This window comes from Pristiophorus japonicus, chromosome 2 (genome assembly GCF_044704955.1).
Source record: "Pristiophorus japonicus isolate sPriJap1 chromosome 2, sPriJap1.hap1, whole genome shotgun sequence".
NCBI lineage: Eukaryota > Metazoa > Chordata > Chondrichthyes > Pristiophoridae > Pristiophorus > Pristiophorus japonicus.
Window position 1 is genome coordinate 160,810,575 of NC_091978.1, and position 27,800 is coordinate 160,838,374.

The 27,800-nt window shown below is 45.2% G+C and overlaps 1 protein-coding gene across 3 annotated transcripts in view; it reads right to left on the reverse strand.

Moving 5' to 3' along the window:
- Nucleotides 1–27,800, reverse strand: part of LOC139242021 (phospholipid-transporting ATPase VD-like) — a 277,618-nt gene that overhangs the window by 176,248 nt on the left and 73,570 nt on the right. The gene's annotated exons all lie outside the window — the stretch shown is intronic.

A 27,800-nucleotide genomic window follows, 5' to 3' on the forward strand; every position in this document is an offset into this window, starting at 1 on the left:
GGGCAGGGAGCCTGGTTTGCTGCACGCGCTTGATTTCTGCATGCTCTCGGCGACGATACTCGAGGAGCTCAGCGCCCTCCCGGATGCACTTCCTCCACTTAGGGCGGTCTAGGGCCATGGACTCCCAGGTGTCAGTGGAGATGTCGCACTTTATCAGGGAGGCTTTGAGGGTGACCCTTGTAACGTTTCCTCTGCCTGCCTTTGGCTCGTTTGCCGTGGACGAGTTCCGAGTAGAGCGCTTGCTTTGGGAGTCACGTGTCTGGCATGCGGACTATGTGGCCTGAATACTGAATTTGAATACTGAAAGACAGCACCCCAACCCACGCTAAAGCACGCTCTCACTACTACACTGAAGTGTCAAGACTCAATTCATAGTCCTGGAGTCGGACTTGACTCACAATCTTCTGACTCAGAGGCAACAGTGTTGCAACTGTGCTAAATGGACACTTATACATAGATAACTACATGCAACATACAATAAATTCAGATTTGTTTCCCCTTTTTTTCATTTGGTTACAGTTGTTGGGAGTTGTCAAACTAATTATTAAGAGTATGGTGCCCTCTAGTGAGACTGTGAAGATTTACAGTTCATTTGGACACCGACACAGGAAATATAAAATCCTTAAGAGTTTATCTCAAAAGAATTATGCAGAATTTTACAGCACAGAAACAGGCCGTTCAGCCCTACAGGTCTATGCTAGTGTTTATGGTCTATTGGAACCACCTCGTCTCACCCTATCAACATATTGTTCTATTTATTTCTCCTTCATCTTACATCTTGAAGAAAAAAATGGTAAAAACAGATTGATTAATGAATACTCAGCAATGCTGATGACAACAAATGTAGTACTATCAAACCGTAACACTGTAAAACCAATTTATTGAATGTAAAAGGGATTATACAGGTTTACGGGCATTTAGAATATCAACTGCGCCAAACAAAATACCTCTCCCGCCAACGTGCAGAGATGATCCCAAATGATCAACAGCAATACAGCGAGCAGTCTCTCAATAATACAGCCTGTTTCGAAATTTTAGAACACCACCATAAAACTTAATTCTGACATTCCATGCTCAGAATTGGCTGCCAGGCTATGACTCGAAATTGTGGTGGGCTTCTTTATTTTTGCAGCTAATCAGAGACAGACAAACCCAAGTGTCTCGGAGTTGTACAAGGTGGTGAGATGAGGGAGAAAAAGAAGCCTGTTCTCAGACATTTCCTAGAGGATACATTTCTTCCTGCAGTGCCCCGGAGTCGAGGATTACTTGCTTCCACACTAATATGAGTTATAAGGTGACTGATGAGACCAATGTGGGATCTCTGTCACAGGTGGGGCAGGTGGTGGTTGAAGGGGCGGGTGGGTGGGTGGGGTGCTTGAGTTGTCGTGCGCTCCTTCCGCTGTGTGTGCTTGGTTTCCACGTGCTCCCGGCGAAGAGACTCGAAGTGTTCGGCACCTTCTCCGATGCTTCTCCTCCACTTTGAGTGGTCTTAGGCCAGGGATTCCCAAGAGTTGGTGGGGATGTTGCACTTTTTCAAGGAGGATGTGAGGGTGTCCTTGAAGCGTTTTCTCTACCCTCCTGGGACTCGCTTGCCGTGTCGGAGCTTGGAGAAAAGCGCTTGTTTTGGGAGTCCAGTGTCATGCAGATGATGTGACCCGGCCATCGGAGCTGGTCAAGTGTGGTCAATCCTTCGATGCTGGCCTGAGCGAGAACACTGATGTTGGTGCGCCTTTCCTGCCAATGGATTTGCAGGATTTTGTGGAGGCAGCGTTGGTGGTACTTCTCCAGTACATTGAGGTGCCTTCTGTACATAGTCCATGTCTCTGAGGCATATAGGAGGGCAGTTATCACTACTGCTCTGTAGACCATGAGCTTGGTTCCGGGCTTGAGATCCTGGTCTTCGAACATACTCTTCCTCAGGTGACCAAAGGCTGCACTGGCACACCGAAGGCTGTGTTGGACTTCATCATCAATGTCTATCCTTGTTGACAGAAGGTATGAAAGTGGTCCACATTGTCCAAGTCTCATCATGGATCGGTAGTGTGTGGCAGGTGCAGGTTGGTAGAGAACCTTTGTCTTAATGCAAGACCCAGACTCTCGTACACTTCGGTGAAGGTGTTGACGTGATCATCACCGTGCATCAAATCCAAGAAAAATGTGGGGAGCAGCATCAACCTCTGTACATGGCTTGCTTTGACCTCACAAAGACCTTCGACTCGGTCAACCGTGAAGGATTATGGAGTGCCCTTCTCAAATTTGGCTGCCCTCAAAAATGTGCCACCATCCTCCATCTGCTTCAAGATGACATACAAGTCGTGATCCTTACCAACGGGTCCACCACAGACCCAATACATGTGCAAACCGGTGCCAAGGCTGTGTCATCGCACCAACACTCTTCTCAATCTTCCTCGCTGCAATGCTCCATCTCACCCTCAACAAGCTCCCCACTGGAGTGGAGCTAAACTACAGGACAAATGGAAAATTATTCAACCTCTATCGCCTCCAGTCCAGATCGAAGGTCGGTCAATCCTCTGTCATTGAATTATAGTATGGAGACGACGCTTGTGTTTGTGCACACTCAGAAGTCGCACTCCAAACCAGGATACATATAACATCCCAGTAACAGAGAGATACCCGACCTACCCGAGTTCTGAGTTGGAAAGCAGTGAACATCAATAAAGGAGAGGCAAGGAGAACAAAATCTTTTTTTTATTTTTTAAAAAGGTATGTACATACCATAGACTAAAGCAGCTGGAAACATTTTGTCCAGCATGTCAGCTTCGTAGCAATGATTTCATTTTTTTTTAAGTTTCTCTGGTTCCTTGTATGGCAAGAAAATACACAAAACCCCTTTGTTAGGACAGATGTTTTGTGTATTTCTGTGGCATTTCCCATCCCTTCAATCTTAAAGCACTTTATAATTAAAAAAATGTTAGCCCTACTCACAGACTGAGTGCTTAAATTTGGAGAGCTATAGGTAGATAAAGCTAGTATCAGTTTATTTGCCACGTCAATCACAACCTTACAAACGTTCCTGCAAAGCAAGATGTCCAATTCACAATAACGGCAAGGCGCCCATTGACACCACAGTAGAATGAGCAGAAATTCAGTGATTAGTGTTCAGAATTAGAGGCCCAGCCAATTTCTGCAAGCAGCTTAAACTTGCCCAGAAAGAACAACAAAATGGAAGCTTGCTTGGATCTATAATTAGAAAAAGTAAGTAACTGATCTCTCCTGTGATGATGCTCCTGGAGAAAAATAAACAATATTGTCTCCTTCTTGCTGTAACTGTGATTCTCAAGCCTTCCTACTCTCTCGTACTTTCACTGTTGCTCAATTTCTTCCCTTCTCTCTCTTTCTCTCTTCACATTCTTTTTTCAATGTTTTTGGATCTTTTTCTCACACTCTGAAAAGATTTTGTTGACGGTATCTCATCTCTCAACTGCAAGTTTCCCCAATCTCTCCCAATGGCTTGCACACTTTCATTTATCAGTGTAATCAATTTCTATTCCTAACCTTTTATTAAAGCCTAGGGTATACAGTTAGGGTAGCCAACATGCACGTGTTGGGGATGGGTACTAGGATCAGGCAGGGAGAGGCTGTCCCGGAGTTGCTGGTACACAGATGGGCGAAAGAAGGGGCCAGCGGTTGATGTGTGGGAAGCAGCGGGTGGTGGGGCAGGGATAGGCCGAGGAATACATGTGGATGTGGAAAGTGAATGAGGTCTGGTGACTACGGCTTACTAACACTTTGTGAGGCAATAAGGCTGTGGAGTGGAATCTGCGAGTACTGGGAAGGGGGGAGGGGGACGGAGAAAAAGTAAGAGTACTTGAGGAAGGAGGAACTTGGAAGCAATCGGAGGGATATGGGGTGACTCTCTGGTGGCCAGGATGTGGGATTGCTTGGTATGGGGTCTGGAAGCCACGACATTTCATCGGAGCAGAATTTTTAAAAAATAAGTGGCCTTGCTTGGAGCAGATAGGGCCCTGTGCCAGGAGGAGAGTAGCTGCGAATGCTATAAAGGGAAACAGTTGCAGCACATATATGGAGAACTGACAGAACTCATGAAATTGAGGGGAGGGGGGGGGGGGAAGAGAAGAGAGGGGAGAGAACAGAAAACTAAGGTACATTAAAATCACAGACTCAAAAAAATCAGGTATGCCAAAGCCCATTTGCCAAATCGAATCTCCAGGATCCATCACTCTCGAAATATTTGTTGAATGCTGCGGAATCCCACTAGATCCAAGTTTATGTTTCATTTAAATGTCTGAAGGTACCATCGATTTTCACAAACTTTAGCCAGACCCTCGGGGAGGGAATCCAATACCGATGCAGCAGCTAGATATTTCATTTTAGAAGCTCGTACATTGTGATTGCATTCAATCCCCCTAACACGATAGAACAAAAAAAGAAAATCCAACAAACTGTACAAAATAATCCAAAGGAGACCAGGTCAATTGATTGCTCTGGCTGACTGCACACTACTGAAGCTGCAGTCACAGTTTTAAATTTACCAACATGCATGACTAAAACGGAATCACAGAATTAAGAAAACAAAAATACAAATAAAATGTATAGTAAAAGACCTTGTAATACAAGAATTGTACAATATGTGGAAGGGGAAGCCACTTATGATCATTTACATTTCAAACTATTCAAAACTAGGAATACATGGTACTTGAAGAACTGTAGATTTTAATGGCCTTCCTGTTTTTATAGAATTAACTAGCTTTGTGACCTTTAAATGAGCAACTGCCCCATTTTTTTTTGAACTAGCGCTCCTGAGTCAGTTTAATATACAAATCCAAATAACATAAGGAATGAGGCAGCTATTTGAATATCTATAATTAGAGCAAGTGGTATTACCTGAACCAGTAATGCACAGAGTACAGTTCCAAAGAATGTTGCGAGATGGCTTCACAGTGAAAAGAACAGGATCGAAGATCTTAAGTTCATGATAACATTGGAACAGCAGCCACAAATTCTGTAATAAGTCTGGCAAATACTTCAGATTTGCATCTGGATACTGAGCATGGAGACTAATTGAAAGGTACTTTCTCTACACACAGTGGGCAAGTTTGCATTTTTTCCACATTGGCAAGAATCAATTTTGGAAGTGCGAGATTCCATGCAAAAAGACTTGTTGATTGAATTGCAACTATCATCCAGGGGTCACTGACACTGTTTGCTGTGGTGGTAAGATGTATCTTCACTATTGTGATGCTCCGTATTGTGATATTTTAATCTCAAAGAGTGATCTTTGCCCTCATTTAGCAGCCCATTGTATACTGGGTTTAACAAACTCTATAATCAAGGTGCATTCTTAGCTATGGACAAGGACACTCAGATGAAAGAAACTGTAGAGATAGAAAATAAGTAAACCACTTTCAAAAAATGTAATACTTGGGATAGTTGTATTTTCTACACGTAATCAGTGGCAATGAACTATTTGACCATGGGAACTATCAGAGCCAAACCCCATCATGTTTTCAATTGAGATCCATGCACATAAACATAGGAACAGAGGCAGAAATCCTAACTAGTCACAGATCAAAAATTGAACCCAATTTGTACATTTCAATCCTACACACCATCCATATATGCACTTAAAAACTGCAACAGGAGCTTAAAGGAAATTAGCAAAATTGTCCAACCAAGGAGGAGCTGAGACCAGTGCATGGGGCCATATGGGTCCCGGAAGAGGGTGGTACATTCCGCCATCTCACTCAAAATACAGACTGGATGCAGTTGCTTGTAGAAACATGGATGAAATGGTATTTTCTCTACGCCTGTACCAATGTATGTTCCAAACAACCTGCTTACCATTCTGGAGAACTGTGAAGGACGATTAATTGGGCCAGATAAAATGTTACGATAGTTAAATTTGCACAGAAACCCCACTGATGTGGGAATGCCAGCACCCACATCACCTCAAAGGAAGAGAAGTCCCAGACTGCTCCCACTTTAAACACTGGAGTAAGAGCGAATCTTTCCTTCAAGGGAAGTAACCATAACTCACACCCAGCAATGCCAGCATGATTGTTTCTAAAAATGCTTCTACTCTATTTGCATTGAAAAAATTACATACAATGTAAACATTTTATTGAAATGCCAAGTGTCAAGAACGAAAGAAAATATATTTAAAAATCCAGCAGAATAGTGCCTCACAGCCTGCCATTTTGAAAATGAATAGGTGAGCAGATGTAACCTATTTACTCCAGCAGATGGTGCAATAAAACAAGAACAAAAACCATCCTCACGATGTTCAACGTAGGGCATTATGTACCCTCATACACAAATATACACGGAAATTAAAAAGTATACTGTTCCTTTAAGACAGAACCATATCAAACAATGAATATGAATACTGAGCCTTCATTAATAACTTATGTGCAAAACTAATCAAAATTCCATAGCAATAGTTAGTGCAATTGGGAATAGTGTAGTAAGCCATTTTTAAACAGGAAAATTGGAAAACCTGATCATCTAATCTTTAAGCATCAAATAACCAGTATATACAAACAGATCAATCAAATTGATTGGTCAACATAATCCAATGTGAAATATCAATGGGAAAAGCAATTCTATTTTTAAATTTCAAGTTAACAAAAGTCCATCAAACTGACTCATTTCACAATGTATATAAACGTAGTATATTCATCAACAAGCTGGCCTTAGTGCAAGGGGGCAATTACAGAATGGATATATAAAATCTATTTTTGAACCATTATGCACTCAAGTGGCACATTCTGTCGTCCCTTATTGAGGATGCAGGCCAATTTTGTACAGGTGTACATTAAAATCACTGTAGCTTCACTTAATTGTTATCCAAATCCTACTGGAAAAAAGTGCCTTTTTTTCTAAACTTCCATAGTTGCTTTTTAAAAGAAGGTTCTGACATGATCTCTTTTTATAGTGTTAAGAACATAAGAACATAAGAATTAGGAACAGGAGTAGGCCATCTAGCCCCTCGAGCCATTCAATAAGATCATGGCTGATCTGGTCGTGGACTCAGCTCCACTTACCCGCCCTCTCCTCGTAACCCTTAATTCCCTTATTGCTTAAAAATCTATCTATCTTTGACTTGAAAACATTCAATGAGCTAGCCTCAACTGCTTCCTTGGGCAGAGAATTCCACAGATTCACAACCCTCTGGGAGAAGAAATTCTTTCTCAACTCGGTTTTAAATTGGCTCCTCCGTATTTTGAGGCTGTGCCCCCTAGTTCTAGTCTCCCCCACCAATGGAAACAACCTCTCTGCCTCTATCTTGTCTATCCCTTTCATGATTTTAAATGTTTCTATAAGATCACCCCTCATCCTTCTGAACTCCAACGAGTAAAGACCCAGTCTACTCAATCTATCATCATAAGGTAACCCCCTCATTTCTCGAATCAGCCTAGTGAATCGTCTCTGTACCCCCTCCAAAGCTAGTATATCCTTCCTTAAGTAAGGTGACCAAAACTGCACGCAGTACTCCAGGTGCGGCCTTACCAATACCTTATACAGTTGCAGCAACACCTCCCTGCTTTTGTACTCCATCCCTCTCGCAATGAAGGCCAACATTCCATTCACCTTCCTGATTACCTGCTGCACCTGCAAACTAACTTTTTTGGGATTCATGCACAAGGACCCCCAGGTCCCTCTGCACCACAGCATGTTGTAATTTCTCCCCATTCAAATAATATTCCCTTTTACTGTTTTTTTTTTTAGGGCCACCATTTTAGAATCAGGTGTCTAATGAGCTAGTCTAATGTATTATATATTCCTTGTAAATTTTAAGTGTTAGCTTGGTTCAGTTGGTGCTATCATCGCCTATTGAGTCAGAAGCTCAAACCACTTCAGTACTTGAGCTTGTAATTCAGACTGACAGTTTATTGCAGTACAGAGGAAGTTAGAGGTGCCATCTTGGATAAGACATTAAATCTAGGCCCCGTCTACCTATTCGGGTGAACATAAAAGATGCCATGGCACTCTTCGAAAAACAGAAATACTCATGGTAGTATTGTATGGGGGCAATATTACTACCTCAAGTAACACCAGCAAAAAAACATTCAACTTATTTGAAAGATCTTGCTGTATGCATATTGGGAAGTGCATTTGTCCAGCTTACAACAATGACTATGCTTCAAAAATAAATTAGATGTGAACGCCTGGAATTTACACAAGGTTTCTCCTGATCTCCCAACAAAGTTACTATGGGAGATCGGGAGAAGCCCTACAGAAATGGAGTAAATAGCTGTTTATGCCGTTTCTCCAGGGCTTCTGCCGATCTTCCACCAAAGTTACGTTGACAGAATTCCACGGAAATTCTACCCTTAAGGGTTTTGGGATGTCCCAAAAATGTGATAAAGTTTTATTATAAATATAAGTTTTTACTTTCAAAAATGTTTTTAATATGTTCATTCTCAGGACGTGGGTGTAACTGGCAAGGCTGGCATTTATTGCCAATCCCGAGTTGGCCTGAGGTGGTGGTGGTGGACCACCTTCTTGAACCGCTGTGGTTTTTGATACAACTGAGTGACTGGGTGAGGACTTCAGGCTGCCTTCCCTAAAGGACATAATTGAACTAGTTTGGTTTTTATGACAATCCAAGATCACTTTTACTGATGCCATTTTTTTTTATTTACAGAGTTTAAAAAAAAATGAATTCTCAAACTGCCATGGTGGGATTTGAACTTGCATTCTTTGGAATTATTAGACCAAGCCTCTGGAGTATTAGTCTACGATTAAAAAAAAAATCAGTTGGTCAGTGGAAATGCACTTTATATCCTCACTCACAAACAATCCTAAAGTTCCTGCAGTTTATGTCCATCTGAGATGTCAAAAAAAAAATCATGGTTCATGTATAGATTTCTACAGGTAGCTGCTCCAATCCTGCATTCTTATGTACCATTTGTCTGAAAAGTCCCAAAGTTAGGGATGGATTTTAATAAATAATTTTCTTCTGCAAGAAATGACACAGCTTGAGCAGAAGCATCCCATTGTAAGTTTTACATCAGTTGCACTAATCAGCCATTAAATGGCAGGATATAATGAGAAATGGTAGCAATTGATCCCATGTCATATGAAAGATCTAATAAAAAATAAGCCTATGTTATTGCTACACACCCTCCTGCAGTGAAGAGAAACACTTATGAAGTGTTTCCCAATTAGTAAAAACTACATGCAGATCAGTGAGTGGCCAGCAGAGTGTGCTAATATCTCGCTGATCGCAGTCCACCATCAATTTTTTTATTAAAAGCTGAAATGCTCTTGCATATGTGCAATCGTCACCCTCAGACATCGGAATTATACTTCTATGCTAATCAGCTATGTTTGACAATGTTTGTAAAAAGCTATATTCTCTACTTGCAATCTAGGTGAAAATATAGATGACACTGAACAGTGCAAGAGTCCAGAACATTAAATCTTTTCACAATGTGATGGGAGAGTAAATGAAAACATTTTCATAAAATCATATTTGAAGTCACAATAATTGTGGATTTAATTCGCTGTCAAATTAATCATTCCCAGTTTTTAAAAACAATTTTTATTAAATCAAGTAAATTCTATGATGAAAGCATCCGCCTTAAATGGGCAGTAGAAGAATATGAAACACCTCAGCACGCCAGTGAGTTTGTTCCAATTCACAGCTGCAGCGTCACTTCTTCCAGCCATCTGCTTCATTAATTAGCAGCAACACAGGAAATTCCATCTCCCTCAGAGAACAGTCAACCTTTGCACTCCTAAATGTATTATCATGTATTACAGCCTTGTAGTCAGTGACCAAAGACCGCAATTACTGGCCGGATAATTTCCTTACCTTTTTCGGGGGGGGGGGGGGGGGTGGGGGGGAACCAGGTATTTTATTGGTCAGAAATGCCCTTACACCTCTGAAGTCACAGTTTGAATTCTCCTAGAACCAATGGGATGAAAGCCTATGTCAGGAGACATAAGTTAAGTGCATTCAATTTGAGTGGCCTTAACCTAATTAATTCTTAGCGGTTGTTGGTCCACTGCCAAATTGACCAATAAATAGGACTCAAAGGTAACTGGTGTGGGATATGAAAAGTAGCACTGGTGCAATAGAAGTGCTCTTACATGCAGTAGAATGTGAGTGTATCACCTCAAAATATTTTGTGATAACTCCACTGAATTCACCATTGCCAAACAATAGAACACCAGAGAGGCTATAGCACGTTGCTACACAATTCTGATCTTGATCCTTGATCAAGTTCTGGCCCTGAAAATTTAATTTTACAAGTGTGGAGTCTCATTCCCTCAGAAGATAATTTGTGTTGCAGATTTTTTTCTAAATCATTTTTTTTTTTTTACTTTTTTTCCATGTCTTTCATAATTGTTGTTTTGCTTTCTGTTCATAATTTAAATCGAATTTATATTTCCTGCTTTATACTTTGCGTCTCAGAGAGGATTCTTCAATCCAAATCGGTTCAAGAACCTCGCTGTTTCTTGCCCTGCTCACCAATGCCAGATACCCTGTAGAGGGTGCTGTGCTGAATCAGATGCCAGATTAGAGCAAGTCTGCGCTCAAAAGCGCACAAAAACTTTATTGGCAGCTGTCAGCGAGGTGAATGGCGAGCGCAAAACCCGAGCCATTGTACAAGCAGCACTATAGTAGATTTGTAGGATCTATCACAAAGTGAATTGGGAATTAGTGAAACTGTTAATTAATCCTCTGACAGGATACTTCAGTGCCTGCTCTGTAGGCTGATTACCGAATCAAATTTCAGATAATCTCAGGCTGCTATGCGCCTCCTGATTTTGGACCAATGGGAAAATATCATTCAGCCAAATAATTGAAAGTAGGAATTTAAAATGTTAATTCCCAAAAGATCCCATCTGGCACCCTGCAGAGATAAGGTACTTCTCTCATATTACCTTCCTTTGCTGGAGGGGATTCAAGTAAACGCAAATTTACACAATTCTTTTTATTTGTTCATGGGATGTGGGCTTCATTGGTAAAGCCAGCATTTATTGCCCATCCTTAATTGCCCTTGAGAAGGTGGTGGTGAGCCACCTTCTTGAACCACTGCAGTCCATGTGGTGAAGCTATTTCCACAGTGTTGTTAGGGAGGGAATTCCAGGATTTTGACCCAGCGACAATGAAGGAATGGCAATATATTTCCAAGACAGGATGGTGTGTAACTTGGAGGGGAACTTACAGGTTCACAAACGTCATCCTAGTGCAACATTAAGAACAATTAGAATGCTGAGTAAATTTAAGAGCAACAAAAATCTAATCAGTCTGTAAGGCAGTGTCACCTTCAAGTATTCTGTACAAACAAACAGTGAACAGATCATACATTTGAACATGAAAAGAAAACATATGAAATAACAGAAACGCTGGAAATGTCTGTCAGGCCAGTCAGCCATGAAGTTGATGTTTTGAGGGAGATTCTTCATCACAAGCCACGTCTTGTTAATCAGTAGATTGAGATTATGCGTACAGATCCCTTCTGATTGGAATCCTACCGCAACATCGAAAGGGCGACACTTTAAAACTCATAATTTACTGATTGACACCCAATTATGATTAATTACAATTGTGGATCAAAGGCCTTTGGTTCAGTGGGTATCATTAGCTTTTATTAAACCTACAGTGATAAATTCAGTGTTGGCACTTGCTGAACGAATAGATACACCATTTATGGGACAGACTATTTTGGGAAAACCGGATTAACATTTCAGAACATTTTTATACCATCTTCTATTTGTCTTAAATCTATTAAATTTTTTCCATAATTCAGACATTTTGAAACCAAATAACGGAAATTTTAAAGTATGCACAATCATTCATGAATTAACAGCTACACGGCTTGAGCATAAGAACATAAGAGTTAGGAGCAAGAGTAAGTCATTCGGCCCCTCGAGCCTGCTCCACCATTCAATAAGATCATGACTGATCTTCTATCTCAACTCCACTTTCCTGCATTATCCCCATGTCCCTTGATTCCCTTCATATCCAAAAAATCTATCAATCTCTTGTCTTGAATATACTCAACAACTGAGCCACCACAGCCCTCTGGGTTAGAGAATTCCAAAGATTCACCACCCTCTGAGTGAAGAAATTTCTCCTCATCTGAGTCCTAAATGTCCAACCCCTTATTCTGAGACTGTGACCCCTGGTTCTAGACTCCCCAGCCAGGGGATACATCCTCCCTGCATCTACCCGATCAAGCCCTGTAAGACTTTTGTATGTTTCAATGAGATCACCTCTCATTCTTCTACACTCTAGAGAAAATAGGCCGAGTCTATTCAATCTCTCCTGATAGGACAATCCCCCCCATCCCAGGAATCAGTCTGGTGAACCTTTGTGCCACTCCCTCTATGGCAAGTATATCCTTCCTTAGTTAAAGAGACCAAAACTGTACACAATACACAAGTATCATCAAGTAGTAATGGCAATTGATTTGTTAGCTGGATATGCAAGTAAGAAGGTGATTCATTGCATGTAGGTTCAGTCCTTGTTTAAAAAAAAACACAATTAGTACAACTTGATCTAGGAAAAGTTGAGATAGAAAGTTAAATACCATTCCAAAAGGCAGTTGAAAAACAATTCCCACGAGTAAATTAACACAATCAGAAACAGCAACACCTCTGGATCGGATACAAGTAAAAGTTGTCATCTGATATTCTATTACGATCACAACCATTTTATCTCTCTATACTACTACCATGGTCTATGTTACGCCTCAAATAAAGCAAGATGACTGAGTACTGTAGACTTGAGTAAGTGTGACCTTAGTCTCTTTATTCTGACTCCAGAGTGCTGGCACAGTATGAGAGGCCTGCTTATATGCAGTGCTCCCAAGGGATGCTGGGATCTCTTGAGACTCCAACAGATGGACAAGGGAGAACCAGTGGATGTGGTGTATTTGGATTTTCAAAAGGCTTTTGACAAGGTCCCAAGAGATTAGTGTGCAAAATTCAGGCACATGGTATTGGGGGTAATGTATTGACGTGGATAGAGAAATGGTTGGCAGACAGGAAGCAAAGATTGGAAATAAACGGGTCCTTTTCAGAATGGCAGGCAGTGGCTAGTGGGGTGCCGCAGGGTTCAGTGCTGGGACCCCAGATATTTACAATATACATTAATGATTTAGATGAAGGAATTGAGTGTAATATCTCCAAGTTTGCAGATGACACTAAGCTGGGTGGCAGGGAGAGTTGCGAGGAGGATGCCAAGAGGCTGCAGGGGGACTTGGACAGGTTAGGTGAATGGACAAATGCATGGCAGATGCAGTATAATGTGGATAAATGTGAGGTTATTCACTTGGTGGCAAAAACAGGAAGGCAGCTTATTATCTGAACGGTGACAGCTTAGTAAAAGGGGAGGTACAATGAGACCTGGGTGTCATGGTACATCAGTCATTGAAGGTAGGCATGCAGGTACAGCAGGCAGTAAAGAAAGCAAATGGCATGCTGGCCTTCATAGCGAGGGGATTTGAGTATAGGAGCAGGGAGGTCTTGCTGCAGTTGTTCAGGGCCTTGGTGAGGCCACACCTTGAGTATTGTGTGCAGTTTTGGTCTCCTAATCTGAGGAAGGACATGCTTGCTATTGAGGGAGTGCAGCGAAGGTTCACTAGACTGATTTCCAGGATGGCAGGACTGACATATGAGAAAAGACTGGATCGGCTAGGCTTACACTCACTGGAATTTAGAAGAATGAGAGGGGATCTCATAGAAATGTATAAAATTCTGACGGGACTGGACAGGTTAGATACAGAAAGAACGTTCACGATGTTGGAGAAGTCCAGAACCAGGGGACACAGTATAAGGATAAGGGGTAAGCCATATAGGACCGAGATGAGGAGAAACTTTTTCACCCAGAGAGTTGTGAACCTGTGGAATTCTCTGCCACAGAAAGTTGTGGAGTCCAGTTCATTGGACATATTCAAAAGGGAGTTAGATGTGGCACTTACGGCTAAAGGGATCAGGGGGTATGGACGTTGCATGATCAGCCATGATCATATTGAATGGCGGTGCAGGCTCAAAGGGCTGAATGGCCTGCTCCTGCACCTATTTTCTATGTTTCTATGCGCCCTCTGGTGGCGGTAGAATACTGGTTACAAGGTGTTGCATACATAACATCACTCCCCCTCCCCCCGCCGCCCAAAGTCAATAGTACACTTATTTACAGGGTGAGACGATCTGGGGCTTTCCACTCCCTAGTCGATCATCTCGGTACAAACACAGGTGCAGGTGAGTTGGTTGGGCCTTCGCTGGGCTGCTGCGCAGCTGGCCTTGCTGGGATGATGCGTTCAGCTTTGTGGTCAGCCGTGATATCGGTTACCACTTGTGTGTGTATCGGAGGGTCAAAGTTGGTGGTGTCATCTTCAGGTTGCTTCTGGCTGGCTGTGAATCGCAGTTTGGTTTGGTCCAAATGCTTTCTCTGCAAGTTAGTCCATTTGTGAGTTTGACCTGAAACACGTCACTCCCTTCTTTGGCTATGACAGTGCCAGCAAGCCATTGGGACCATGTCCATAGTCGAGTACAAATACAGCGTCATTGACTTCCAATATCGTGTGACAAATTTGCACAATCATGGTACATGCTTTCTTGATATCGCCTGCCCTCGACATGATCATGGCGATCAGGGTGGACTAGAGAGAGTCTTGTCTTGAGTGTCCTTTTCATGAGCATTTCGGCAGGGGGACCCCGGTGAGCGAGTGGGGTCTTGTGCAGTAGCTGAGCAGGACTCGGTACAGGCGGATCTGCAGGGAGCCTTCCGACACGCGTTTCAAGCTTTGTTTGATGGTTTGCACTGCCCGTTCTGCCTGGCCGTTAGATACGCGCTTGAACGGGGCAGATGTGATGTGCTTGATCCCATTGCGGGTCATGAATTCCTTGAATTCAGCGCTGGTGAAGCACGGCCCATTGTCGCTGACAAGGACATCAGGCAGGCCGTGCATGGCAAACATGGCTCGTAGGCTTTCAATAGTGGCAGTGGACGTGCTTACAGACATTATGACACAATCAATCCATTTTGAATAAGCATCCACAACAACCAAAAACATTATGCCTAGAAAAAGGCCAGCGAAGTTAACGTGGATCCTAGACCACGGTTTGGAGGGCCATGACCACAAACTTAGCGGTGCCTCCCTGAGTGCATTGCTCAGTTGAGAGCAAGTGTTGCATTGGCGCACGCAAGACTCCAAATCTGAGTTGATGCCGGGCCACCACACATGGGATCTGGCTATAGCTTTCATCATTACTATGCCTGGGTGTGTACTGTGTAGGGTGTGTATGAACATTTCCCTGCCTTTCTTAGGCAAAACCACACGATTACCTCACAAAAGACATTTCGTCTTTGCGCCGCTGGAACGGCTTGATCTCTTCATGCAACTCCGCTGGGACACTGGACAGTAAAGGATCCTGGCTGGTCCAGGTCCTGATTTGGCAGGCCGTAATGAGTGACTTTTTGTTTTGAAATGCATCCATCACCAAGAGCAAGTCTGCAGGCTGTGCCATTTCTACCCCGGTGGTGGGCAATGGAAGCTGACTGACAGCATCAGCGCAGTTCTCTGTGCCTGGTCTGTGGCGAATTACATAGTTATATGCAGACAGCATGAGCACCCATCTTTAGATGCGAGCAGAGACATTGGTATTAATACTTTTGCTCTCTGAGAAGAGCGATATATGAGTGGCTTATGATCAGTTTCTAACTCGAACTTAAGCCCAAACAGATACTGGTGCATTTTTTTCACCCAGTGAACGCATGCCAGAGCTTCTTTTTCAATCATGCTGTAGGCCCTTTCGACCTTGGACAAACTCCTGGATGCATAAGCGACTGGTTGCAATGTACCCGATTCGTTAGCTTGTTGTAACACACACCCGACCCTGTATGAAGACGCATCGCAAGCTAGCACTAAACGTTTACATGGGTCAAACAGAACAAGCAGTTTGATGGAACATAACAGATTTCTGGCTTTCTCAAAAGCAGTCTCTTGTGATTTCCCCCATACCCAGTCATCTCCCTTGTGTAGCAACACACATAGGAGTTCTAGCAAGGTGCTTAAACTCGGGTAGGAAATTACCAAAATAATTGAGGAGTCCCAGGAGTGACCGCAGCTCCGTCACGTTCTGTGGTCTCGGCGCGTTCTTGATGGCCTCCGTCTTGGCGTCGGTGGGTCTGATGCCATCTGCTGCGATTCTTCTCCCTAAGAACTCGATCTCTGGTACCAAGAAAACACACTTTGAGCATTTCAACCTGAGTCCCACACGATCTAGCCGACTTAGAACCTCTTCCAGGTTCTGCAAGTGTTCGATGGTGTCCCGACCTGTGATCAACATGTCGTCCTGGAAAACCACGGTGTGCGGAACCAACTTTAGCAGACTCTCCACATTCCTTTGATAAATAGCTGCGGCCGATCGAATCCCAAACGGCATCTATTGTAGATGAACAGATCTTTGTGCGTGTTGATGCAGGTGAGGCCTTTCGAAAATTCTGCCAGCTCCTGTGTCATGTAGGCAGAGGTCAGGTCCAACTTGGTGAACGTCTTCCCTCCTGCCAGCTTCGCAAATAGGTCGTCTGCCTTGGGTAGCGGGTACTGGTCCTGCAGCGAAAAACGGTTAATCGTTACTTTATAGTCTCCACAAATTCTGACCGTGCCATTGCACTTGAGAACAGGAACAATTGGACTGGTCCACTCGTTGAACTCAACCGTCGTGATGATACCCTCTCGTTACAGCCTGTCCAGCTCGATCTCCACTTTCTCTCGCATCATGTATGGCACCGCCCGTGCCTTGTGGTGGATGAGTCGTGTACCGGGAACCAAGTGGATCTGCACCTTTGCCCCAGAGAAATTTCCAATGCCTGGCTCAAACGACAGGAACTTACTCAAAACCTGGGCACATGCGGCGCGTCGACGGACGAAAGCGCTCGGATGTCGTCCCAGTTCCAACGGATTTTTCCCAGTCAGCTTCTGCCGAACACTGTGGGGCCATCTCCTGGTACAATCCATAGTGGTAGTTCGTGCACCGCTCCATCTTTTACTGTTGCACTGCCAATTACAGGGATCAGCTCTTTAGTGTAAGTTCCCAGCTTGGTATGCATAGGGCTCAGCTTGGGCCTTTGTGCCTTGTTGCACCACAGCCTCTCAAAGTCCTTTTTGCTTATGATAAGACTGACTCGCACCCGTGTCCAAATCCGTGGGTACTGGAATTCCGTTCAGTTCAACTTTTAACATGATCGGTGGACATTTCGTGGTGAAAGTGTGTACCCCGTACACTTCTGCCTCCTCGGTTCAAGTCTCTAGTTCAGTTTGATCCGCCATGGATCGGTCTTCCTCTGCAGCGTGGTGGTTTGCAGCTCGTCTGCACACTCGCTGGAGGTGACCCACTGTTCCACAGCCTTTGCACGCATAGTGTTTGAAGCGACATTGAAGGGCTCGCTGATCACCTCCTCAGCGCTAACAAGGTGTTAATTGCCTCGCATTCACACTTGATGGCGGACTCAGTCATCTGAGGTCATGCAGCTACAGGCGTGTACATTCTTGCCATATGCATTCCTGCCTGAAAACGACGTTACTTTGTTTTTAGTACTTGCCGATGCATCTTTATGCTTCGAAATTTGTTTGGTGTTATCGCTGGTGGACATAAATGCCTGGGCTATCGTTATGGCTTTGCTCAGGTTCGGTGTTTCAACAGTCAATAGTTTGCGAAGGATAACCTCACAGCCAATGCCAAGCATAAAAAGTGTCTCTTAGCATTTGCTCAAGGAATCCACTGAATTCGCAGTGTCCTGCAAGGCCCCTTAGTTCGGCAACATAGCTCGCCACTTCCTGGTCTTCAGACCGTTGAATGCATAAAATCGATATCTTGCCATCTGTTGGGGTAAAAAGGAGGCTTCTCTCCCTCAAGGTGGACTAACTGATAAAGTTAATCGACACCTCACCCAGCATACCACTGTGTAACAACCACGGAAGTAAACAAACAAAACCTCAGATTTACCGGTTTTATTACAAGCAATGCACGGGAAGGTTCAGTCGTGGAACCTCCGAAATACAAGAGGTTTCAAGTATCATTTATACAGGTTTTGGAGAGGAGCACCATCCTACAAAATCCTTGATAGGTCTAATTCTATCAGCGAAGTTACATTGATTTGTCGACTCTTATCAAACTGTCTGAGTGGTATGTGCAATTGCCCATCTTCTATGGTGTTGTTCCATGACTTGCTCTTTGCCACAGTATGATAGACGCCTAAACTGGCTTCCTTATCTCTTCCTCAGAGACTTCTCATCAACAACTGCTGATTTTGCTCTTTAAGTATTACAGAGGTTACGGATTCAGTTTAATGCGTTATACAGTTATGCTTTACCTAAATAAGCAAGTGTTACATACATAGGCAATTATACAGATCCTCCTAATACTGATAAGTTCACTACCTTCAGCATAATTCTGACCACCTATTTGCAACTCTTACAATTTATCCCTTACAATTCCTCCCTAATGGCCCTTGGCTATATGCCCAAGATAGGCCATTTTCCATTTAATACCTCACGGGTGAGCTTCCAGGGTTGTCCTTCCCGCTACTTCCCGAGCTGTAGGATCTACCTGTTGGCTTTCCCATCAAGGTTATACAAAGTAAGTCCTTTCTGCCTGACTGTCCAATTTCCCTTAATTCAATGTTTTAACTATAGTACAGGCTAGGGCTTGCCTTTTACGTTGGTTACACGTTTTTACAGGATAATACTAGCAAGATGAGTTCCCTTGCACTACAACCAGTACACTGAGTCCAGCATAGTTTGTGTGGAAGTCCTTTTTAGCCAACACTTTCTCGGTGTTTGAATTATGCCCCGCCCGGGGTATCCTCTGTTTCTTCTATCTTTCCTCCACTTGGGGTCTTCTCTATTCTGCCGAATTTCTGCCCCGCCTGGGGTATCCTCTATGTTGTCGAATGGTGTCCAATTCAGTCGAGTTTGTTCCTCTTTCAGTTCGAGTATCGGTTTTCCTTGCGGCCCGATGGCCTTCGCATAACCTCCTCAGGTAATGTCCATCATTGTCCCATCGACCTTTCTTCCTTTAGTTCAGGGGTTATAATAACCCCGTTTATATCTGTCTCGTCAAGCAGAGTAAAGCAGAGGTCAATATGCATAATGGTGCATGAGGTGTTCCTTTCTTCATTTCAGTTGCCGTGGTGCTCACACATCAATCTCCATTTCCTCGTGGAACAGCGATAATTTAATAGTCCTGTGTTAGAGGAGTGATACTCAAGGTGCACCCATCCACTTGATCATATCCACAGTCATCTTTGATCATTCGTAGTGGATCTCGACATAAAGCAACTTGGTTATTTTTATAACAATCATCTATGCTGAGACTCTTAGGGCCCAAGTTTCCACACGCGCCTAGAACGGCGCAGTCCCGACCTGGACGCCCGTTTTTCGCGCCACAAAGTGCGCCTAAAAAAATCCTCGGTATTCTCCACCTACCTGCAGGTCCTCTGGCCCTCGGCGCAGCCAGCACGAGCTGTGGGGGGGCGGAGCCAGGTCCCTGCGCTGAAAACAGTGCCGGGACCTCTGCACATGCGCGCTACAGTGGGCACGCAAGTGCAGTAGCTCCAGGCGCCGAACTGTGTGGGAGGGGCCCGAAGCACGCAGCCCCTAGCCCTGGCTGAATGGCCTCACTGGGGCTGCGTGAATAAGGCTCCTCCCATGGCCAGCTCCTGCTTTCCCCCGACCAGACCCGACACCCGCTCCCCGCCCCCCCCCGCCCCCGACCAGACCCGACACCCGTTCCCCCCTGCCTCCGGACCAGACCCGACACCCGTTCCCCCCTGCCTCCGGACCAGACCCGACACCCGCCCCCCGACTGACCCGACCAGTGCTCCTGTTCCCGCTCCCGCCTCCCCGACTGGACCTGACCTGACCCGCGTTCCTGTTCCCGCTCCACCCCCCCCCCCCCCCCCCCGACTGGACCCGACCCACGCTCCTGTTCCCGCTCCGCCACCCCCCCGACTGACCCGACCCGCACTCCTGTTCCCACTCCCCGGCTCCCCGACTGGACCCAACCCGACCCGCGCTCCCGCCCCGACTCCCGCTCCCGGACTGGATCCGACCTGACCTCCCCCCTCCCTCCCTCTCCCTCCCTCTCTCTCTCCCTCCCTCCCTCTCCCTCCCCCCCTCTCTCCATCTCTCTCTCTCCCTCCCCCCCCTCCCTCTCTCCCTCCCCCCCCCCTCCCTCTCTCCCTCCCCCCCTCCCTCTCTCCCTCCCCCCCCCTCCCTCTCTCCCTCCCCCCCCTCTCCCTCTCTCCCTCCCCCCCCTCCCTCTCTCCCTTCCCCCCCCCGACCCGAACCAACCCAACGCCACCTACCTGTAAATCTGGTGCTGGGGACGGGCCCTGCCCGAGGTCTCAGGCCGGCCCGTTCAGCCTTCGGTCCCGAAAGGCCTGCCTGAAGCACTTTCACACAGGTAGGAAGATGGTTTATTTAATCTTTTCTTTGCTTATAAATGTTTATTCAGGTTGGATTTATTTGTATAATATTTGTAGAAGTATAAATAAGGATTTATTGTAGAATTTAATGAGTTCCCTTCCCCCACTCCTCCCCCCACATCTCGTTCTGGATGCCTCATTTGTAACCTGCGCCTGATTTTTTAATGTGTAGAACAGGTTTTTTCAGTTCTGCAAAAATCTTCACTTGCTCCATTCTACTTTAGTTTGGAGTACGTTTTCACTGTGGAAACTTTCAAATCAGGCGTCAGTGGCCGGACACGCCCCCTTTTGAAGAAAAAATTCTGTTCCAAAGTAGAACTATTCTACCTGACTAGAACTGCAGAAAAAAAAGTGGAGAATTGCGATTTCTAAGATAGTCCGTTCTCCACCAGTTGCTCCTAAAAATCAGGCGCAAATCATGTGGAAACTTGGGCCCTTAGTACTGTTGTTCTCTTCAATTACATTTCTGGTTTATCATGGTACCGCACGCGAGTTTGATTTCTTATTACTCCTACATTGTTTGGTATAGAGGATCTCCCTTTGTCACATCATACTGTGGTATAGATAATATAAAACCTATTATATTTAAATGTCCGGTTACACATCTGGCCTTTGGAACCCAAGCATGACTGTTTCTCCGCACCTCGCAGGCATGAGTCATGTTTTTGTCCAAGGTCCAGTTGGTAAATACATCAAGTGTTATCCAATCCGGCACCTTTCCATTCTGAAGCTGCTCTAGGTTATGTTGTGTTCCATTGAGCAACCATGCTCCATATCCTGTACATACTAGTTCTGTAAGTATGGTTTTACTTAAGTTCCGTTCTGCTCTATTCATCAAATTTATAGTTCTGGCGTGGTCTCGCAATGTGTGGGCCACTTATAATAATTCCCTTTCTGCCCCATTATCCAGTTGTGCCTGTATCTTTTCATTATCCTCATCCCTTTCCAGCTATTCCTGTAAGGTTCATGTTAGAGCGTTAACTCGATTATCTACCATGTGTAGATCTATAGTGTTAACCGTCACAACTCCCGCCGCGTATCCCGCCGTGTACCATTTCTAGTATCCCGCTTTTTCCCTGGTCATATTTTTTTACTTGACCCTCTTTCCACATTAAACTTCATGGTTTTGATTCAGGGCCTTTAAGTGCTCGCAGGGTCAGGTTTCTATACAGGCTTATAGTGTTTAAATTTAGGAATACAGTAATTATTCGCTGACGTACCCCGAAATGTATCTTATCCTTGGTCTGCCTTATCAATCCCCTTTCCGTGCTGGTTCCATTTTTTAAGAATTCTCTAATTCCCAGTTTTTTCCTTCCTTTGCTGAGTTCGCATAACTTAGATTTTTTTTTCCTTTTGATGACCTTCCTCTAGTCCATAGTTAAAGATCTTTGTTTCTCTTTCTCGGCACAAAACTTGTGTGTCGGGTTTAACTCCTAAGTTTTTATATTTAAACCAATATCTTTTTCACAGCCAATTTAAATCTCCTTTCTTCAAATTAAGTTTTGTATTTTGATGATCTTCCTCCAGTCCATTTTCCTAAACATCTTTGTTTCTCTTTCTAGTAGGTGCAGCTTTCAAGGTCGCATTTTTATCTTTTGATAAAAACACGCTGTCCTTTGTAAATTCAATGTGTTTTCCAGCATTTTTCTTTTTATTAATTTTCCATTTTTCTCAGCTAGCATTTTATTCCACTGGCCAGTTTACCTAGGATCCTGGGTCCGTCCCCACTTTTTAGGTTGTACGAATTTGAAGGACATTCGCTGGGCAGGAGTTGGGCAAATAGCAAATAGCCCAACTCTCCACCTATGGGGGCTCTTTTCCTTCGTATGCGTGCAATCGGTAAAGATATTTTTTGACAGATCACAAGTAGCGGATTTAGGCGCATGTGCTTCGCATACCTAAACCCAGAACTTGCGGGGGTCCCATGGGCACGTGCGTACTTCATACACGCCCATGGGGAGCGTGATTTCTGGCCCATCATCTATAAATATGGGGTCAACTTCAACATGCAATGATAACATTTTATCTTTTCAACAACATCCTGACCTCCACAACTGCCTCTGTCCAACCTCAACAATGTGCCAGAACTTCCTGCAATTAATTATTAGCAACACTAAAGCCATTCTCATCAGTTGTTGCCAGAAACAGAGTCTTCATTCCCATCCCCTTCCCAGCTGCTTGCTCAGGTTAAACCTAAAAGCATACTATTATAATAAATGGTTAAACTGAGTACTGTGTGTAATGAACAAGTGTGACCTTAGCTCATTTATTACAATTCCAGAGTGCATGTACCTGTGGGTGGCCTACTTATATACTGTGATCCCAAGGGATGCTGGGATCCCTTGGGACTCCAATAGGTGGGCCCTCTGGTGGTCAGATGTGATGCAGGTTATAAAGGGTTAAATACATAACATAACTCCCCCGTGAAGTCAACAGTACACTTATTTACAAGGTGAGACGATCTGGGGCTTTGCACTCCCTTGTCGATCGTCTCGGTACAAATGCTGGTGTGGGTGGATTGGTCAGTTCATCACTGGGCTGTTGGGCAGCCGGCCTTGCCGGGCTGCTGGAGATGATGAGTTTGGGCTGCTGGAGATGATGAGTTCGGTTTCGTGGTCAACTGTGATGTCAGTTGCCACTTGTGTGTGTGTTGGAAGGTCAAAGTTGGTGGGGTCCTCTTCAGGTTGTTCGTAGCTGTTGGTGAACCGCAATTTGATTTGGTCCAAATGTTTTCTGTGCGTTTGTCCATTGGTCAGTTTGACCTGAAATACCCTACTCCTCTCTTTGGCTGTGATGTGCCGGCGAGCCATTTGGGACCATGTCCATAATTGAGCACAAACACATGATCATTGATCTCAATATCGCGTGGCAAAATTGCGCGGTCATGGTACACACTTTGTTGATGCCGCTTGTCCTCCACGTGATCATGTAGATCAGGATGGACAAAAGAGAGCCTTGTTTTAATTGCCCTTTTCATGAGCAGCTCAGCTGGGAGAATCACAGTGAGTAACTGGGGTCTGGTGCGGTAGCTGAACAGTACTCGGGACAACCGGATCTGCAGGGAGCCTTCCGACACGTTTCAAGCTTTGCTCGATGGTCTGAATTGCTCATTCTGCCTGGCCGTTGGATGCGGGCTTGAACGGGGCAGATGTGACATGTTTGATCCCGTTGCGGGTCATGAATTCTTTGAATTCAGCACTGATGAAGACGGCCCATTGTCGCTGACTAGGACATCAGGCAAACCTTGCACGGCAAGCATGGCTCGTAGGCTTTCAATGGTGGCGGTGGATGTGCTTAGGCATTATTATTGCACATTCAATCCATTTTGAGTAAGCGTCCACGACAGCCAAAAACATTTTTCCTAGGAATGGGCCCGCATAGTCTACATGGATCCTCAACCACAGTTTGGGCGGCCATGACCACAAACTTAGCGGTGCCTCTCTGGGTGCATTGCTCAGCTGGGAGCAAGTGTTGCACTGGCGCACGCATGACTCTAATTCTGAGTTGATGCCAGGCCACCACACGTGAGATCTGGCTATGGCTTTCACCATTATGATGCCTGGGTGGGTATTGTGCAGTTCGCAAATAAATGTGTCTCTGCCTTTCTTGGGCAAGTCCACGCGATTGCCCCACAAAAGACAGTGTGCCTGCAGGGACAACTCGTCTTTGCGCCTGTGGAATGGCTTAATCGCTTCCTGCATCTCCACTGGGATACTGGACCAGCTCCCATGGAGGACACAGTTTTTTTTTAAACCAAGGACAGTAACTGATCCTGGCTGGTCCAGATCCTGATCTGGTGGGCCGTAACGGGGGACTTCTCATTCTCAAATGCCTCCATGACCATGAGCTGGCTGTGCCATTTCCACCCCGGTGGTAGCCGACTGAGAGCATCTGCGCAGTTGTGTGTGCCCGGTCTGTGGCGGATTACATAGCTGTATGCAGACAGCGTGAGCGCCCATCTTTGGATGGGGGCAGAGGCAATGGTATTAATCCCTTTGCTCTCCGAGAATAGCGATATGAGTGGCTTGTGGTCAGTTTCAAGCTCGAACTTGAGGCCAAATAAGTATTGGTGCATTTTTTTTTTAATCCCGTAAACGCACGCCAGAGCCTCTTTTTCAACCATGCTGTAGGCTCTTTCGGCCTTGGACAAACTCCTGGATGCAGACGCAACCGGTTGCAAAATCCCCGATTCATTAGCCTTTTGTAACACACACCCAATCCCGTATGATGACGCATCGCAAGCTAACACTACTCGTTTGCATGGGTTATACAGGACAAGCAGTTTGTTAGAACACAATAAGTTTCTGGCTTTCTTAAAGGCAGCCTCTTGTGAATTCCCCCATACCCAGGGTGCTTAACACGGGTAGGAAATTACCGAAGTAGTTAAGGAGTCCCAGGAACGACAGCAGCTCCATCATGTTCTGTGGTTGCGGCGCGTTCTTGATGGCCTCTGTCTTGGCGTCGGTGGGCCTGATGCCTTCTGCAGCGATTCTCCTTCCTAAGAATTCGACGACCTGTGTCAGAAAAACGCACTTCGAGCGTTTCAATCTGAGCCCCACACGATCCAACCGACTAAGAACCTCCCTCCAGATTTTTCAAGTGCTCCATGGTGTCCTGACCTGTAACCAATAGGTCGTCCTGGAAGACCACTGTGCAAAGAACCAACTTTAGCAGGCTCTCCATGTTCCGCTGGAAGATCGCTGCAGCCGACTGAATCCCGAATGGGTACAGGTTGTAGACAAACAGACCTTTGTGCGTGTTGATGCAGGTGAGGCCTTTCAAAGGAGCAGGGAGGTCTTACTGTAGTTGTACAGGGCCTTGGTGAGGCCACAACTGGAATATTGTGTTCAGTTTTGGTGCCCTAATCTGAGGAAGGACGTTCTTGCTATTGGGGGAGTACAGCGAAGGTTCACCAGATTTATTCCTGGGATGGCAGGACTGACATATGAGCAGAGACTGGATCAACTGGACTTGTATCCACTGGAGTTTAGAAGAATGAGAGGGGATCTCATAGAAACATATAAAATTCTGATGGGATTGGACAGGTTAGAGGCAGGAAGAATATTCCCGTTGCTGGGAAGTTCCAGAACCAGGGGTCACAGTTTAAGAATAAGGGGTAAGCCATTTAGGACCGAGATGAGGAGAAACTTCTTCACTCAGAGAGTGGTTAACCTGTAGAATTCTCCACCGCAGAAAGTTGTTGAGGCCAGTTCGTTAGATATATTCAAAAGGGAGTTAGATATGGCCAAAGGGATCAAGGGAGAGAAAGCAGGAATGGGGTACTGAGGTTGAATGATCAGCCATGATCTTAATGAATGGCAGTGCAGGCTCCAAGGGCCGAATGGCCTGCTCCTGCACCGAATTTCTATGTTTCTAAGTTTCTATAAGACTTCTCCAGCTCCTGCATCATGTAGGCCGAGGTCAGGTCCAGCTTAGTGAACGTCTTCCCTCCAGTCAGGGTCGCAAATAGGTCGTCTGTCTTGGGTACCGGGTACTGGTCCTGCAGCGATAAACGGATAATCGTTATTTTATAGTCCCCGCAAATTCTAACCGTACCGTCCTCCTTGAGTACCGGAACAATCGGACTGGCCCAGTCGTTGAATTCCAACGGCACAATGATGCCTTCACGTTGCAGCCTGTCCAACTCGATTTCCACTTTCACGCATCATGTACAGTACCGCCCGAGCCTTGTGGTGGATGGGTCGCGTACCAGGAACCAAATGGATCGGCACTTTCACCCCCGAGAAGCTTCCAATGCCTGGCTCGAATAACGATGGGAACTTGCTTAGAACCTGGGTGCATGAGGCATCGTGGATGGACAAAAGTGCTTGGATGTCGTCCCAGTTCCAGCGGAATTTCCCCAGCCAGCTTCTGCCAAACAACGTGGGGCCATCACCTGGCACAATCCACAGCGGGAGTTCGTGTACTGCTCCATCATAGGAGACTTTGACCAGCACTGCCAATTACAGGGATTAGTTCCTTGGTGTAAGTCCTTAATTTAGCGTGAATTGGGCTGAGCTTGGGTCTGTGTGCCTTCTTTCCCCACAGCCTGTCGAAGGCCTTTTTACTCATTATGGACTGACTTGCCCCCGTGTCCAGTTCCATAGACACAAATACCGTTCAGTTCAACTTTCAACATAATAGGTGGGCATTTCGTCGTGAACGTGTGTACCCCGTACACCTCTGCCTCCTCAGTACGTGTTTCCAATTCAGTCTGATCTACTGTGAATCGATCTTCCTCTGCAACGTGGTGGTTTGCAGGGTTTGCAGCTCGCCTGCACATTCGTTGGAGGTGTCCCATTGTTCTGCAACCATTGTACGCATAGTGCTTAAAGCGGTATTGATGGGGCCGATGATCACCCCCGCAGCGCCAACAAGGTGTTAACTGCCTCACATTAACAGATGATGGCAGACTCTGGGTCAATTGAGGTTGGGCCACAGCAGCCGGCATGTACGTTCTGCCATGTACATTTCTACTCAAAATCGACGTTACTTTATGCACAGTAATGGCCGAAATGTCTTTGTTCTGCGAAATCTGTTTGGTGTTGTCACTGGTGGACATAAATGCCTGGGCTATCGTTATGGCTTTACTCAGATTCGGAGTTTCTACAGTCAACAGTTTGCGAAGGATTGTCTCATGTCCGATGCCCAGTACGAAAAAGTCTCTGAGCATTTGTTCTAGGAATGCTTCAAACTCACAATGTCCTGCGAAGCACTTTAGTTTGGCGACAGATCTCGCCACTTCCTGGCCCTCCGATCGTTAACACGTGTAGAACCGATATCTCGCCATCAAAACGCTTTCCTTAGGATTTAGGTGCTCCCGGACCAGCGTACACAATTCTTTGTAGGATTTCTCTGTTGGTTTTGTCGAGGCCAGGAGATCCTTCATGAGGCCATAGGTTGTTGCCCCACAGAGAGGTAGGAGGATCGCCCTTCGTTTGGTGACTTTCTCGTCTCCTTCTAGCTCGTTGGCCACAAAGGATTGGTCAAGTCTCTCCACGAAGGTCTCTCAATCGTCCCCTTCTGAGAACTTCTCCAGAATGCCAACTGTTCTTTGCATTTTCGCACAGTTGTTCGTTACCTCATCGTCAATTGCTGCACTCATAATAAATGGTTAGACTGAGTACTGTGTGTAATGAGCAAGTGTGACCTTAGCTCCTTTATTACAATTCCAGAGTGCAGGTATCTCGTGGGTGGCCTGCTTATATACTGTGCTCCCAAGGGATGCTGGGATCCCTTGGGATGCCAACAGGTGGGCCCCCGGTGGTCAGGTATGATGCAGATTACAAAGGGTTAAAGACATAACACATACAATATCAGTATCCTGTTCAACTGCATGCTCAACTTCAAACTCCATATCTACTCT